Source organism: Sabethes cyaneus, chromosome 3 (assembly GCF_943734655.1).
Source record: "Sabethes cyaneus chromosome 3, idSabCyanKW18_F2, whole genome shotgun sequence".
Classification (NCBI taxonomy): Eukaryota; Metazoa; Arthropoda; class Insecta; order Diptera; family Culicidae; genus Sabethes; species Sabethes cyaneus.
The window spans coordinates 200,138,265-200,155,422 of record NC_071355.1 but is presented as its reverse complement, the minus strand read 5'-3'; the positions used below and the strand labels follow the sequence as shown (position 1 = coordinate 200,155,422).

General features: G+C 38.6%; 1 protein-coding gene across 3 annotated transcripts in view; it reads right to left on the bottom strand.

Moving 5' to 3' along the window:
- Positions 1–16,426, bottom strand: part of LOC128742013 (mucin-1-like) — a 40,157-nt gene extending 23,731 nt beyond the window's left edge. For all 3 annotated transcript variants that reach the window (XM_053838185.1, XM_053838186.1, XM_053838187.1), the window contains exon 1: positions 15,946–16,426. The gene's annotated coding sequence lies outside the window, so the exon portion shown is untranslated. The remainder of the gene's footprint in view (positions 1–15,945) is intronic.
- Positions 16,427–17,158: the final 732 nt, after the last annotated feature.

Genomic DNA, 17,158 nt, shown 5'->3' with positions numbered 1-17,158 from the left:
TTCCAACAGGAAAAATTCGCAAGAAAATGTAAACGACATAGCCAATATAATGGTAATCTTTCACCCACACTGTCGGCTGGTGCGAGATAACATTTTTCAACACTGATCCGACGGCACCGAACCGCACTCCGTACGTATGTACATACCTACGTAAGGAAGGACAATATCCAGCGAATTTCCTAGAACTTTATTCCACTTGTAACACCCACCAAGAGTCGGCTAAAGTAGATCGCATAATTCCCAGTGTCAGCAGCAGCAGTCATGGTCACAGAGTTCCGCAGTTCCGTCGCTCGTGTCGTGAGTGACTCAGTGACTCCGACGCAATCGTGGGACGCTCTACACTACACGGATTGTTGGAGTCGGTCGATTCGATCGATCGGATGGCTGTCACATTATTTGTAGGGAACAAACATGCAGTGGATAAAGTTAAAACAGACAATCGAACCGCCCCGATTCCGAAGTGGTATGTCTTGAAATGTCATTCAAAATATTAATCAGCAACAACAACAGCGGTGCCGGTCGGTGCAGTCGGTAGACGGAGAACGGCAACCCGGTGACCAATATAGTCATTAAAATGTATCAACCGTCGCATCATCGTCAACGCTGTCTGAGCTGTGCAAAAGTGTCGGTTCTCCTCAGATCACGTTATGGATATGCGGTTATGGGTATTACATACTTCACGTATCATTCAATGTCCACAGGACCGGGCAGCAGCAGCGGCGGCGTTGCTTCTCCATTGAAGTTTCGTGGCCTCGGATGTAGTCCACCGCCATCGCTGCCGTAAAAGGAATTCCCGCTTTCTACAGAGATTCGCTGCGGTGGTGCTGACGACGGTCGGTTACGAAACGAAAACTGCACCGTGGTGCTACCGTGCATTGAAGCGCTTGCTGATTGCAGTCAGTCAGTGTTGCATACGGGTATGATTGGCCACAGCAGCAGGGATGGGAACATAATAGGGATTCAAAACAGGCTCACGACATACGTAGTCTGTGTCATTGAGTGCTGATTGAAGGTTGAAGATTGAAGAGCTGCAGGTTGTTGATTGTGGTGCTATTCGTATCCTTGACTTTTAGTATAATTTACAAGTGTTTTGGTTCTAAGCGATAAATATAGAGTTGGTTCAGTGGTAAATTTATGGTTGGTTGTAAAATTAATTTATTATTAGAGCCATTTGCTTAGAATTTTTGGCCAAACTTTTTGCTACAGAACTTGTATATTTCGATGTTTTGAATTTGATGAGAAAATATACTTATTGTTTGAATTTTCAAAAATGGTAAAACATACCCGTCTGGCACTTTGCAGATGCATTTTGGTAGATTCTATTTTTTAATTTCTCTAGCTTTTTATTGCGAAAAAAAGATTTTCGGCTTAGAGACTTAAGTCGTATTAATATTTCTTATGCAACGTAAATGCTATTTACTCCTTTTAAAAGTATTACAAAATTTGAAAGAAGCAGCCGTACTAAATTGAATAGTAGCTGAGATTCAGCACCACAAACACTTGATCGATCCTAACCTAAAATCGTGACAAGGAGTGGTTTTTTTATAATTAAAATTTTCTTATCCTTGATATGTTTACAATGCAGAAAAAATCTTGAACTAAGAATCAGTCCAAGGTCCAACGTCGGTGTACCGGTTCAAAATGATTTGCTAGTTAACAGAAACAAATTATTATTCGTTGCCCATTCATCGTGCCAGGAAAAATTGCGTGACACGTGCGAATTAGTGCCACCTAAAGGAGCTCCGCAAATTCCTGATGTCGACATGCTTCTGCCGGCGCCGATCAAATATCCCATTGTTTCACACCAGCTTGTGACCCATTAGCTGCGAGGTAATTACGGAACGCCCGGAGCTGCTTAGAGTTAAACTAATTACATATGTACACTCGTATGGATGTCCGTCGCATTCTGCGACGCTAGCCTCTGGCAAGAGCGGTTCTATTCAAATCTCGAGGAAAATTGAACGATTAGGTTGAACAAGTTAGGAAAAACGCTCTGTTTATGCGTGTGCCGATTGTGTGTGGGTTGCCAACTGGAAATGATTAAATTCCATGGTTTAACGCCGGTATTGGCATAACGATCAATCAGTCAATTATACATTGATTGTATTTTTTTCCATCACAGGAAACTTGTTTTTGCCATTTAATAATTTCCATTCTCCAAATCTAGCTTTAGATTCTAGAACCGACAAGAAAAATTTCGAACCACAATTCAAGGTGCTCTATTCAAGTACCCTCACTATCGACAAACAGAACCTTCAGTGCGTAACCTGTGACAACGCAAACGTTGTGCGTCCCGTATTGGCACTCGAAATTTTTGCATCGTCAAAATATAGGTCAAAAAAGTCAAAGCACAATTCAGAATAGGTATGCTAGGTAGGTACTTGCTAGAATGAGTAATGCCTTTTTCCCTCAGTTCCGGAACGGAACTATCAGCTGCTGACGGGAAATGGGTTTCTTCCTTTCTAGAAAAAGGCATGGAATGATTGTTACATTTTTACGCTCCTCGTTTACTTTAACCGAAGGTAGGTAGGTACCGACAGCCAGAAGGTTTTGCGTGAGGCCCACTCTGTTACTACCAGGTTTGAAGTGTGTCGCTGTTAGCGATTCCATTGAAAGTTTCTTTCAGAGAAAAACAAACATAAAAACAGTTACGATTGATTCGTTTATCGCTGAGCTGATAGTTTGCGAAATTAGTTTGCAGCTTTGATTGGTTGGTTGGTTGTTATGTTAATGAGAATAGTTTTACCACCTCGTTTTGATGTTCCGTAGTGATAAAGTCCGGCTAGCAAAACATGTGTTCTCCACAGCTTCACGCTACGGGCAATTGCCCGCCAGTAAAGTCAGATCCATAAATCAAGCATCGTTTGCTGTCATACCAGCGTCACTAGCCAGCCCCGAGCGTAGGTTTCGACAGCAATATTTCATTATTAACTTGAACATATTCTAATGATTGTTGTTGTGAGAGGCGTTTTTCTCTGTTTGACTCTATCTGAAATTTGACTATTGGCTCATTGCAAACAACTGCAAATTATTGGTGATGCAGTCAAGGTATGAAACTGTACCAGATTGTTCATCAACTAGTAATCAAGCTTGTATTGTACAGGCTAATTCATAACTTTCATAGCTGTCATGGGACAATGTATCAGAACAAAGTAGGATTAACGTTCAATAATTCACTAATCTCTAAATAATAATTCACGCTGCTAACATTGTTCAACATTTAATACTCAATATATTATTATTTCGCGCAGTCATTTCTCAGTTTTCCAAAAACATCCACTCAAGCACCAAATCGATCATCAGAAACACCAATAAATAATGACCGATTGTAGGTTTACATCATATTGAAAATGACTAATGTTCTGAAAAAAAAACACGGGCCAAATGACATCAGAAAGCATAGCCGATTCATTTCAACCGTTTACCATAAAATTGCACATCTTTCATCTTCGCACCAACTTCGATCGCACCAATCGAATTTGAGAATATCTATCATTATCGATGATCAAGACGAATGGAATAATTAATAATTATGTGTCTAATGCGTTTTAGTCCATTAATCACACAACTTTTAGATATTTGTGCGGCTTACCCCATTATTAATAATAAAATTTCGCCAAACCATATTTTTTGGTGCTCTTTACGACGATCATATCTAGATAGAATTAACAAAAGGGCGAATGTCGCAAATGTAAACCAAACTCGTGAGTGCTGTTTTTTGCTGGACCAGCATAGGAAAATCAACCCTCACTCGGTTTATTTACGCTTGCGACATTCGCCCTTTAGTTAATTCTATCTTCATATATTATTTTAATTTAGTGATCGACATAGGACCGGGTAAAGTCCGGAAAGTCTGGTCCGATACCCGGTCCGAAATCCGATCGGAACGAAATTTTAAAGTCCGATTTTTTACCGGATCGGAACCGGAACGAAGCGTTCCGGAACCGAACCGGACCAGGTATTGCTTCAAAAGTCCGGAAAAGTCCGGAACACTTTTGACAGTAAAACTGGCAACGGTGGAAACGACGACTAGGACTTACTTTGAATGATTAAAGCTGATTTCTTTTAACTATCTCAGTACACACTTAAAAAAAAGTACCGAGTTCAGTAAATTACCGTAAATTTTACCGAACTCTGAGCAGCAGAACGTTCGGTAAAAATTTTTTATGATGCCAAACATTACTAATGATCCGTAAAAGTCGATTGGCATTATTGAATTTTACCGAACGTTCGGCTGCTCAGAGTTCGGTAAAAAAATTTAAGTGCGTACTGTAAAAAGGCAATAATTTCGCTAAAATAATCCGCTTTTTGTTTAAGGCGAAATGAGCAGTCATTAATTTTTCGTCGGAAAGCCCAATTTCGGAAGCAGCTTTTGGGCCGAAAACAGGGTATCTGTTTTAAAAAATCTTTACATCTTCACTTCACTTCACTGCATTGTTCTTGCCAATCTGAACACAGAGAATATATTTTCATGAGCATAATTTTTGTTTCAAACAAAAAAACTGCTTTTGGAATTTACAGAATCAATGGCGGCTCATTTCTCCTTAAGGCTTCCAAACCCAAAGTCCAGCCGATCAATTTAGTTTTAGAAAATTAGCAAATATCCTTGTGTCAAACCGCCCAGTTAGTTTCAAGGTACGATACTGGTCTAACAAGTTAGTCGTCGTATGTTTAAATCTCGGCTAAGCGGTAATCAGAGTCAGTAGGATTGTTGCATTACCCAAGTAACCATAAGCATTAACCGAAAGCCGCATATTGAGAATAATTCAGCATACCTAGTGCCAAACTACTGTATATCAGTAAGCTTATTGCTTATAAAACTTACATTAATATTGTTAATGCATACAAGTATTAACAAAAATAACATTAAAGAAAGCAGTACCTATATACGTATATAACGTTCAATGTAAGGCTTTTATACAAATGCATTAAAACAAGTCGTAAGTATTAATAAACAGCTGGTACTTGACTTCATATTAAGCTTTTCTACAATTACTATTGCTGCCCTCTTCCGTTTAACAGATGCTGTCTTTTTCTACCATACTGACTTTGCAGAACAGGTAGCTATGTTATGGGAGCGTATGCCACCAAGATTTAAATGCGACTAATTTCAACCTGCTCATTTATATCAGCTGCGGTTGAGGTAGCAAATGTGAGGAAAATGAATAAGGCTACATGACACTTAACCCAGGTTCGAGACCCAGTCCTATAGGAGAGGTAACATTTATAATAAGCATTTCAAAAAAACGTCTTCCTTTAAATAAATAAATTCTCCCCCTTGAGAAACAGCAAAAGTAATTCATCTACTTTAAAAATAAATCCGAGAAAAATATTCTTTCGTCTGCAAGACACCGACCGAGTTCTATTTTTAGTTTTCTTTGACAAGCGAACGATATGCCGTCGATATTTTTTCGATACGTCGATAAAGTAGACAAAATGACGTTTGGATGAAGCTTTAAATAAACACTCATAATGTTCTAACAAAAGTTCGAAAACAGACACTGAGGAAGCCTGCAAGTCGTAGGCGAAATACGTATCTGTCATTGAATAAAATACACATAGTAGAATTAAATTGGATAAGTTTTCTTATTTTTACCTTTGTTATACTATAACAAAGGTTTAAAAATTGGTCGAAAAACACGAAATTGATCCGAGGCCCGGAGGGCCAAGTCACATATACCAATCGATAGGGTTCGACGATTTGAGCAATGTCTGTGTGTGTGTGTGTGTGTGTGTGTGTGTATGTATGTAATGATTTTTTCTATCGCCTGTTTCTCAGAGATGGCTGAACCGAATGGTTCGCTATTACTTTTGTTTGAAAGGTGTTATTGTCTAGTAGATCACTATTGAGTTGTTTCGTGATACGATGTTTCGTTTAAAAGTTATAAGCAAAAATGTAAAAAATACGTGACACGGGTTTCTTCGGAACTACATGACCGATTTCAACGATCTTAGTATCAAATGAAAGCCCTTATTAAAGCTAAATTGTTCAGGAATTTTTAATTGAAAACAAACAAGTAGTTTAAAAGTTATGCTTAAAAAACCTGTTTTGACAAGGTAATAATTATCGCCTGTTTCTTAGAGATGGCCAAACCGATTTATGCGCTATTAGTCTCATTTGAAAGATAATATATCCTAATAGATCACTATTGAATGGTTTTTTGATTGGACGTTTAATTTGAAAGTTATGAGCAACCGTATACACCACACCAAAATTAACAATAATTTATAATGATTTTAACCAAGATAATTTACCTAATTTGAATTATTTTAATATCAAACGAAAGGTTTTGACACTACGAATATATATGCAAAATTTCATAAGAATTGGTTTTACCGGTTAAAAGATATTACCCCTCGAACACTCGCGCCAACTTTTGTAACACAGTTACTCGCGCGCCCAATAGCCTCAAACCAAAGAAAACGTGTGCACTAGAGTTTTGACTGGGAAAACTTGGTTTTAGGTTTATCGAACCTTTGGAAGAGTTTCTCGAAATTAAAAGCTCGATCGTCTGGTGGATTTTAAATTTTGATTAATCCCCCTAAAAGTGAAATAAAAAAATTATTTTTCTTCAGTGTCAATATAACACATTGATGTGTTCTGCAAAGTTATAGAACATATTATTACAAGAAATTTTGCTAAAGACAGTAACCATCTATCTCTGCAGCGAAGATAGAAATATCTTATTTATTGTATATGAATTTGTAAAATCAGTTTTTCTATTTTTGCTCTTTTTGTAATTGTTGTATGACTTTTTCATGTACTACAAAATTGTACAAATAGTAAAAATACACAACTTTGCTGAAAATACTATACCTCTATGTTTGCTTGTTTAGGATCTGTAGAACTTTGATTATAAAAAATACCCTAATTTTGACTCCGCATTACTCGACTACCAGCAGACGGATACATTTTAAACATTTTACATTTGCTGATAGATTTGCTGCATACATTTTCCCAACAATTTAAATTATTAATGCATTGAATAATTATGATATTTTGCTCACAATAAGTTTGTTGAAGAATATACGTTAGTTAAACAACGATTTGTAACTTTATAACAATATGGCGTTGAAAAACCTACACGTGTTGTATAAAATGCAACAGCGTGAGTTAATAAAAGTTGATGAAAATTATTCAAGAAAACTCTATTGATGTGAGTCAAATAGAATGGCGTTACAGGAAACTATGCATAGTTCAAAAACCTATAAACTAGACCTTTACTAGACAACGTATATGCTAAAGGATAAGATTTCCACTTACAACTTACTTTTATTTGCACTTACTCAGGTTAATAACAACTTACTTATCCTAACTCGGCAATTTCATGAACAAAGGATTTATCAAAATTTAAAAGTGTTCCTATTTTGTTCAAATTTTGTAAACTTATTCAATTTTCAAAAATTTTATGTAAATCAACGTACTACGCAACGATAACCAATAGATGAATTATGTTCCGAAGACGTGTCGATTTCTACCTCAAATAGCAAGTAAGACCGTATAACAAAGGTTCCTTTCACCACTAGGTGGATTAAATCGGGTTTTTATTTTTAGGTTTCGTATTCTACTAAGACGCTCCAAAAACTTCAGTCACTCATAATGTTTATGAAACGCTTGTGGCATAGCATTTTAATAACCCGCTATTTCGCCTTTTTAGCATTATATGAGTTCTACAGAGCTATATAAAGCGAAATAAACTTTTAATCAGAGTTCTATATTTAAATACAATGTTGTTAATGGATTAATGTTTAGTGCTTAGCGGTTACTTGGGTAGCCCGTAACCGTCCTGTACTCTAACAGTCGGCTCTAAGAGCATTGGCTGAAGCGTTTTAATCACCTCCTCGACATCGCTATCTTGGTCTACAGAGTTTGACAGTATCCCCATTAAGTTGGACCCCTCACTATTGTACCCCAAACAACAATGGCCGTCGCATTGATTTTCTATGAAGTGATTTCCCGCTCAGTGTTTTTGACGTTTCAGTTTCACTACAAAAACTATTTTTATGCCAACGTAAGAACCGATAACTCAATATTTAGTGAACGGGACATAACACTAATAGTTCTTACAAACGGATAGTTTACCTTTTAAACCGACCGGTTTCGGGAAATATGTTTCCCATCAACGGGGTGATGTCCATCTGATTATCTTGAAGAGATGGAGCATCTACATCCTTAACTTAGTCAAACTGAAGAGCGGCGATATTATTGGAGCATCGTCCTCATTCATTAGCGGTTGCTCAGCTGTAGATATTTGCATAGACTCCCAGGCATTTAAGTGTGACGATTTTCTCACATTTTTTAATATTTTTGCACTGTCCCAGTCTATTTGATGTTGGAGACTAATGGCATGCATCGCCACACTGGAGTCGTTTATGCGTTTGTTTTCTGTTGCATTCCTATGCTCCTTTATCCTGGCTTGGATTTTACGACGAGTTTGGCCAATGTATATTGACGGGCAGTCTTTACAATTGATTTGGTAGATTCCTGACCTATCTTTGGTTGGAACCTTATCCTTCGCGTTGCACAGTGAATCACGTATGGTAGTATTACTTTTGTAAACTGCGTGATAGCCATGTCGTTTTAAAATGTTTTTTATCGGGTTTGTGACTTTGGGATAAAACGGTATGCTGATTCTTTCGACGTTCTCCCTCTCTGGCTGTAGTGTGGTTACATTTTGTTTATGTTTCTTGCGTTCATGTACCCGGATGAATCTGTCGACAAACTGTTTGTCGTATCCATTAATTTTGGCAGCTTTGTATATATTTTCTTTTTCTGCTATGAATTCTTCTTCCATAGCGATATGGACAAGACGGTGTGCCATGGAATGGAAGGCCGCTTGTTTTTGGGCGCCAAAATGTTTGGAATCAGATGTGATGTATCGATCTGTGGATGTTGGTTTTCTATAAATTCCGAATTTCAAATTACCTTTCTTGGACCTGTTAATAACCAAGAAACAGGACAACACTCTGAAATTTCACTCTGAAAATCTTTCCGCTCTTCCCCTCCTTCGCCAAAAAATTTTCATTTCTTTCCCCTACCGTCCCTTCATCAATTGTAGAACCATCGTTTCAAAAAAAAATATTAACACATTATCCTCCTTTGTTCCGTTTTTGCTCCTTTTCTGTACCGTTTTTTTGATTTTTACTCTCACTTTCCTTTTGTTTTTCCTCTTTTTTCTTATTTTCCTTTTTTTCTGTCCCTTATTTCGTGTTTCTTCGTTTTTTGTAACCAATTTTTCTTGTTTTTAGTCCCGGTTTCTCCCATGCTTTCCGCTTGTTTTTTGTTATTTTCTTTCCCATTTTCAGTCATTTTTTCCTATTTCCCTTTTTCTCGTCTCCAGTTTTTTCGTCTTCGTCTGTGCCGTTTTCCTTATTTTTTGAAGCCTCGTTCTTCCGTCTTTTCCGTCATTTTATTCGGTTTTTAGCCATGCTTTTGCTTTCCACTCCACTTTTCCTTTTTATCACCCGCTTTCCGTCCTTTGTTCTTCTGTTTTACCTTTTTCCTTGGTCTGTTTTTCATTTTCTTCTTTTTCTGTCTCATTTTCCCGTTCTTTGTCCCATATTTCTCCTTTTATGTCTCGTTTTGCCTATTCCCTTTTTTCTTGTTTCCTATCGGTTTTCTTTTTTCTACTTCTTATGAGGGAGTGAGTCTCGGGTACTTTTCCATTTCGACGTATCTGCAAATGAGAGATTCTCTTCGTGTCTCCTCTCTTCCGCTTTTTATGGCGATACTTTCTTATTTTACGATTCATTCTTATAACCATTCAGACTGGCAGTCTCGAAAATATTAATTTGATTCATTATCTTTTCCTTCCTTACTCAATGGAAAGGCACAAAACTTCCACATGATTGTGAGGAACGTGCTGCTCGAGCCAAAGATGATGATACTCAATGGAAGAGTTTCCACACGGTGAATCATGTGGTGGAAAGCGGCCATTTTATTTTGAACATTAGTTAATTTGAGGTATAGATAGTTTTTCATGTAAACCTACGAAAAGAAAGAAAAAAGCCGATTTTTGCAAATTCTATTGCTTGAACTTCGATTTCTGTTAACGCGTTAACTCACCACCGTACACCCATTTTTCAAGTTGCGCCAATGTTGTCGGCGACCCGCCATCGGAAGCGCCGGCCACTGCGGTGGTGATAGGGAAAGGGGGGTGCGGGGTAGAGCCATCCCCCGCAGAAATCACCTTTGTCTAGGTTTATTTGTTTTCCTAGGTCTTCTGACTTCTATTACTTTCCTTCAGTTGGATCCGAACGAGCGACAGCGAGTAAGGAGACGATCACCCCTGCGAAATGATACTTTCCACGAATAAGTTTTCCGTGAAATGGTACATTCCACTTAAGGTTTTTCGCGAAATGTTATACAATCACGGCGAATATTGCTATCCGCTGATTGTTTTACCTTATTACACGCGATGGCTTGACTAAATGGGGGATATCCGCATACCAATCTTCTTGCTACCTTTAGTTCTTCAAGCTGTTACCACTGGAAGATACTATTATTGAGCTAATCTTTTGATTTATCGCTTTAAAAGCTGGAGCAACGGAACTAATTTTGATCAGACCGAACATATTTTCATCCTCAAGGTGCTTTTTTAAGCAGTCCTGAAATCTGAATTTTTATACGCCCCCATAAAAAATCCCTCGAACTTTTTCCCCTTTTCAGTAAGTTCACGTTCCTATCCGCGACCTACTAATCGGCATCTGCATTAATAGATTTGATATTTTTGGTCGGTAGATGCGTAAAATGCCATCTGTCTAAATTGGTTATAAGGGCCAGGGCCCGACAACGTCACCTTCAATTGCATAGCGTCACTCAACAATGTAGTAGTGAAGCTTCGGTTTCAACAGAAGCAGCACCGCTTCAGTTTCAAACTGGCTTCAGTCAGCGTCTGCGAAACGGGTTTCACTTCGTCATGACTATCGGTTTCAACTTTTCATTTGTACTTTTCTATCAAATATTCAGAAAAAGGCCAGCAATTATGAATGCACATGAATTGAATTTGAGTAACATTTCCTACAATGCAACGGATATTAAAGTTAACCTTGTCAATGTCGACAAATCGTGCCTGACTTACTACCGTCGTCAATTGAAACAGCTACCAACCTCAACTGAAGCTTGCTTGAAACGTTCTGTTCAGCAAGTGAAGCAAGTTACTTCATGTGTGAAGCGAAGGTAAGAGAAACTCAGTTTCATTTATTTGTTTCGACGATGCCGGGCCCTGATAAGGGCATACACTCACCGCACCGTTCGGTAAACGGTATTCGTCGTCTCTTTTATTCTCTAGTGTTGTTATGGGAAACTGCGAGTTTGACGACTCACTCGCTGTTCATAAGGATGGTGGAAGAACAAAAGAGGCAAACATAGCAGTGCACACGGTCCGAGTACAAAACCAGTGTTGTCAAAGCAAATAACATTGAAACACATCGTTGCTTTATTAAATCGCTGAAGATTTGAAAGTTATTGAAAAAGCTATCTTTTCCGTTGTTTTTAAAAAAGACAAATTAATTATGAACGTACATTTCTCTTGAACGTATTGAACCACGTTTTTACCATTGGAGGTTTCAGTTAATTTCAAACCTATAATTCTTATTTCCACAATCGAATCAGTCTTTTGGCAACACGATAGTTTATGAGTTTCACTGCCGTTGCTGCTACTGCTGAACAGGTCCCATCGATTCAGAATTTATTTTCAGTTTTGTTATAAAATAATAAGATTTTCGGCTAGTAACAAAGCTTTAGATTAGAGAAAAAACTGTATTGAATAACCGTACTAGCACAGTTGTAATAAACTAGTCGTGGTAACCGATTACCGACTAATTTCAGTCATAAATAGGTTGCTGCAACCAGAAATGACAAAGGAGTGCTACTTGGGAATTTGATATGTGAATGTTAAGTACTTAACTTTTCGAATCACTGAAATCAGTATTGAAAATATGAAGAATTGTTTAGTAGCGAGGCGGCGATTGTTTTCAGCAGCTGAAAAATGTACGTTTTTAGACAACAATTTTTAATTCATCATATTTCCTGTCGGAAACACAGTAAATTGTGTTTGTGAAAATAAAACTATGGCTAAGTGATTCATGATGATGTTCTATCAAAAGATTTTGAAAATATGAATAAAAAAGTGCATTTTTGGCTCATTTATTTTCAACCGATTAAAGCAGTTGACACTGCTTAACTCGTTCCTTACCCTAAGAAACTAATCATAAACCTCAGAAAATGAAAAAAAAAACGCTCTTCTCTCATCGTGCCATTGACACAAGTGCGAGAGAGGTGGTAGGCACGACGCGTGGAAGACTGCGTAACAGCTGATTTAATACCGAAAGTCTGAGAGTGACAGATGAGAAGAATCAGGCCAGGAGTTGCCTGCTCACTGCGGCTGTACGTCAGAACAGAGAAAGGTATACAGAGACTAGAGCTGTGAAAAAAAACCCACCGTCTAAAAAAAAGCGAGTACGAGGAGCAGCGGAGAGATTCGCCAGCGCGGAATTACTACAAAACGGCGAGGTGTAGGAATTATGCCATACCTGTGATGCAATAATGCCCGGACAATGATAGTGTTGGCAACCTGCTTACTGACAAAACGGCGGTAGCTGCCAGGTAGATGGAGTATTTCCATATGTTGTTGAATGGAGAGGGAAACACGGAGATCAGCAGAAACAGGATAAGAATTGTGAGCGATGGTCAAGCTGTGGTGCCACCAGCACAGGAAGAGGTTAAGAAGGCAATCAATGAGCTGAAAACCGGTTAGACTGCTGGGAAGGACGGAATCCCGGCTGAACTTCTAAAAGCGGGGAGCGATCGGCTGTACGAAGCAAGCCAACGGATCATTGTCAGGAACTGGGAGGAAGAAGAAATATCCGAGGAGTGGTTGGATGGCCTCATTTGCCCTATTTTCATAAAAGGACGTCGACTCGAGCTGAAAAACTATCGAGCCATTGCATTGTTCAATTCTGCCTATAAGGTGCTTTCTTCTATCCTGTTCAGGGATGGAAAAAAATCGCTTCTAGCGATCAAGATCATAGGAGCGATCAGATTCAGATTCATTGACATCACTACTTACAAGCGACAAACACTTTGTCGCGATCCGCACAGATTATGACAAACCTCATGTCAGATCATGTTCATTGCATGATTGCGTTGAGAAATATAACAGATACAGACTATTGGTTGTGTGCATCGCATGAATCGCAATACAAACAATATGTGTGACCTTTTTGCTCGCAGCTAGGTAAAATGTAACACTATGATCGACTGCTGAGACTATTTAGAGAACAAAATCTTGTGATCAACGCTAAAGATTCACTGTTTGTCATTATCTGTACGGATCGTGATCTGTGCGTGTGGCGATAACTCATAGATTTTATCAAAATCACTGATCTTCCATCCCTGATCCTGTTCCGTAGACTGCGACCGTTCGGCGAGTATCAAGCTGAGTTTCGCGAGGGTCGTTCCACGACGGATCAGATGTTTACCCTGCGTCAGTTGCCAGACAAGTTCTGGGAGTACAATTTGCAGACTCCTTATCTGTTTGTGGACTTTAAGGCGGTGTACGATTCAGTCAAACGAAATTAGCTGTGGCAGATAATGCAAGAACGTGGTTTGCCGACGAAACTAATCACGCTGATTCGTACGACATTGAATGGCTTAAAATCATGCGTCAAAATTGCGAATGAGACCTCAGTCGCTTTCGTGGCCATGGATGGATTCAAGCAAAGGGATGCACTCTGTAACCTGCTATTCAACATTGTATTGGTTTGGAAGGTGTAATACGAAGAGCAAACGTGGAAAAGAACGGGACTGTAATTGAGTTCGATACCGATTCCCAGTGATGGTTTCATTCGGTTTCAATAGCTCATAATAAATAATCTTCGCATAATCTTCGCAGCATTTATGTTTGACCGAGCCGACGACAACGACACAGAAGATATTCTTCATCACCAGTCTCCATGCGATGCACACAATCTTTTCTTTTCGACGCTGGGACAAACAAATATGAGCAATTTAGTAAATTTTGTGATACAAAAAAAATATTTTGACTTTGATGAAAATTAAATCAATAAGTTGCTCTCAATGAATAATTGTTTGTTAAAGCATCCGCACCAAATAAATATATGAATAAGCATAGCATATTAGTAGACCTCAAAAGGAATTACAGTTTGATTTTGTTATGATAAACATTTCCAGATGCAGTATACGCTAATGCAGCTATCAATAACGACAATTGTGTACGTCAAATGGAGTAGAAAACTTTAACCGTATGATCAACAATTTTTAATAGTATAAACAAAAGGTTTAACTCGATAATGCCAAAGCCCATAGAAACCATAGCTTTTCGTTCAAACATTTGCTCATCAAAAAAAAACTTGTTTGTCCAAGATACTCATAAGCTCGAAGTCCCATTTCTCACTCAACGGGCACGTAAACACAATAAAATTGGGTATGTAAAACTGAAAGTCCACTGATGGCAATATAAAAAGTTTTTCGCACCGGTCGGCCCAGCCTAACATGACGACGCCTTGGACAGTGCAGGAGTCGTTGGCCTGTGTTCTTCGTTAAAAGTGACATGTTTGCAACCATTACGCGCGGTTCGTTTTCTGTACCCTTTTCTTTAACTAAGACCTGTTTTTGGAGCTGGTTTTTCGATCAAACTGATGCCAATAAAGTGATTGAAATAGCTATCACGTCTTATGACAAACTTCGGAATATGCCCGGTTCCAAAAATTTTGCTAAATTTATAGCAATAAACATTTTATCAAATACTATCGAATTAACAAATAGGTATTGGCAAATACATTTCTTCTTCAATGTGGCACGTTTGTGTCCATTTCTGTTCGCTATGTGTGCTTCGTCCGAACGGCAACCTGTTTTTCAACCTGAATTTTCGATCAACTTAATGTCAATAAAGTGATTGAAATAACTATCAGCGTGCATTATGACCAACCTCGGTACCTCGGTATTCATACGCTTAATAGGTAGATGTCCCGGCGAAATTTTATTATTTGTTGATTGAGACCACTACCGTTCATGATGCTATGCAAACAGTCGTGTTTACGAGTGGCAATGAACATTCGTTTAAATATAATCGAATTAATTGAATACAGATACAGCATAGGAAACAAGTCATTTCGCGATTGATTAATTTTGATTGGTTGTAACCGTACAGATCATAAAATACTTTACATTTAAGATGTGATGAAGTATATTGAGTAATTTATTGTGAACAAAAAAAAACAAGCTAGGTATTGGAACCGTAAATATACCGGTGAAATATGAATAAAATCGATTTTTCTATGCCAACTAACTTTGAATGCCCTCCTTTCACGTGACTACATATTAAAAAAATTATTTTTAATAAAAAATAATTTTACAAAAGGATATTAACAGTGCAAAGCGGATCGATTGCTCAACAGTGCCGGCACCGTTCGACGTCCTTGCCATTTGGAATCCTCAAGGTAAACTGCTTGCAGCAGTACGAGTACAGAATGTGTATTATTATTATCCAGGCAGGCACATGCTGCCGGCACTAATCAGCAACATAAACAATGTCTTCTTGTGCAATGACTCTCTCTCTCGCTCCATTTTGCAATTTATTTTGCTTCATACCAGCGGAGCATAACGAGGCGCAGACTAGACGGTGGCAACGTCGAATAGGGAGACAGCCAGCCCGCTAACAAACTCAAACCCAGGATACGGACAGGTATCCTAGACATTCGATTGTTAGATAAATCGATAACAGCGGTTTCCGCATACCTGGGGTATGAAATTTTTCACGTTCCTATGCAGAGGATGATGTTCTGGAATTCTTTTCCGATGTAAAAACATGGGTTAATTTTTGCGCGAAAATTAGCATCTTAGTAAATGGTCCAATGGAATGCAGTAAAGATTAGCGGTGTTACCGAGAGTGTAGCGTCTCAATCTGTTACGTTTGAGCTTACCAAGTTTCAAGAGGCTGCTAGGTCGAGATGCGTTTCAAACTAAACCAGACCGCCGACGGTAATCCTCCTCCTGCAAAGTTGAAACTTCTGCCTAATCCTATTTTGTTTGAACAGATGCTGCAAATTTTCCAGACACTGATGAAATCAACGTTTGTTTTCACTTAATTCTTTCACTAAGTGCTCGGCTGATGCAAAATGATTCACAAAAATAATATTTCTGTTGGTTCCAATAATGAAGACCAAATAATTGCAAACAAATAGCTTTCAACGCAGTATGATTCGGTTCGATTCACGTTTAAAATAAGAGGTGTAACAATCACACTAAAATAGTCTCAAACAGTGTTAAAAGAAAACTTTCTACAATTCGCAACGCGCACTACAAAGTTGCTAGTCTGTTCAACGGTTCAAGCATGTAAGCATACTACCAAGTCAGACGCGGTTAGTATATTCCTTCGTTTGTTTCTATGATAGAGCGGAATGGCACTTGTTTTCGGGCGGACGGCTCGACTACTAATGAAACGTTGCCCGACCAGTTCGCTGTTATTTAATGCGCCCTGGCTCTGAGTCTGGTTCTGGTTTGCCGCTGCTGCTTCTGCTGCTGCTCCGTTTCGCTCGGTGGCGGTGCCTTTTCTTTGCTTGGTTCTTTGCTGGTTGCTTTTTTTCGCGAACCGCGGGCGCGTTCGATCATCTCATCGCAGTCGCAGCCCGTGGGGCGAGTAGGTTGTGCAGACACAGAGCACTTCGTGCGCTACCGGGTCGTAGGGGTGTCGTGTGTTCACGCTTCTGGTCCAGTTTGAAGCTTATTTCGGAAGAAGCTGTACAGTATGTATGGGATGTAGCAAATAATGCATAGTACATACTAGTTTTATAACAGCTCTTGACATAGTCTCTTCGTAGCTGAACTTTTATTTTTTTGTTTCTCGGTTTATTTTTCGACGGCTTTATTTTTACAAAGCCCGCATAAATATTCTTAATGTTTAAATGTGTTTAAATGTGATGTGAACAGATGGACAATTTTATTGCTCGAAAAAACAAGTTTTTGCGGATAACAGCCCGCTAATTTTGTGAGCCTGGAGCTGGACAAACTGAAATAAAACTAGACTATTAGTCAAAAAGACAAATATACCGGTATTAACTCTATATGGTTTTGCTCTTTGTATGATAAAACGCAAAGTTTTGTAACAGATTTTATTGGACTCACAAATACTTATAA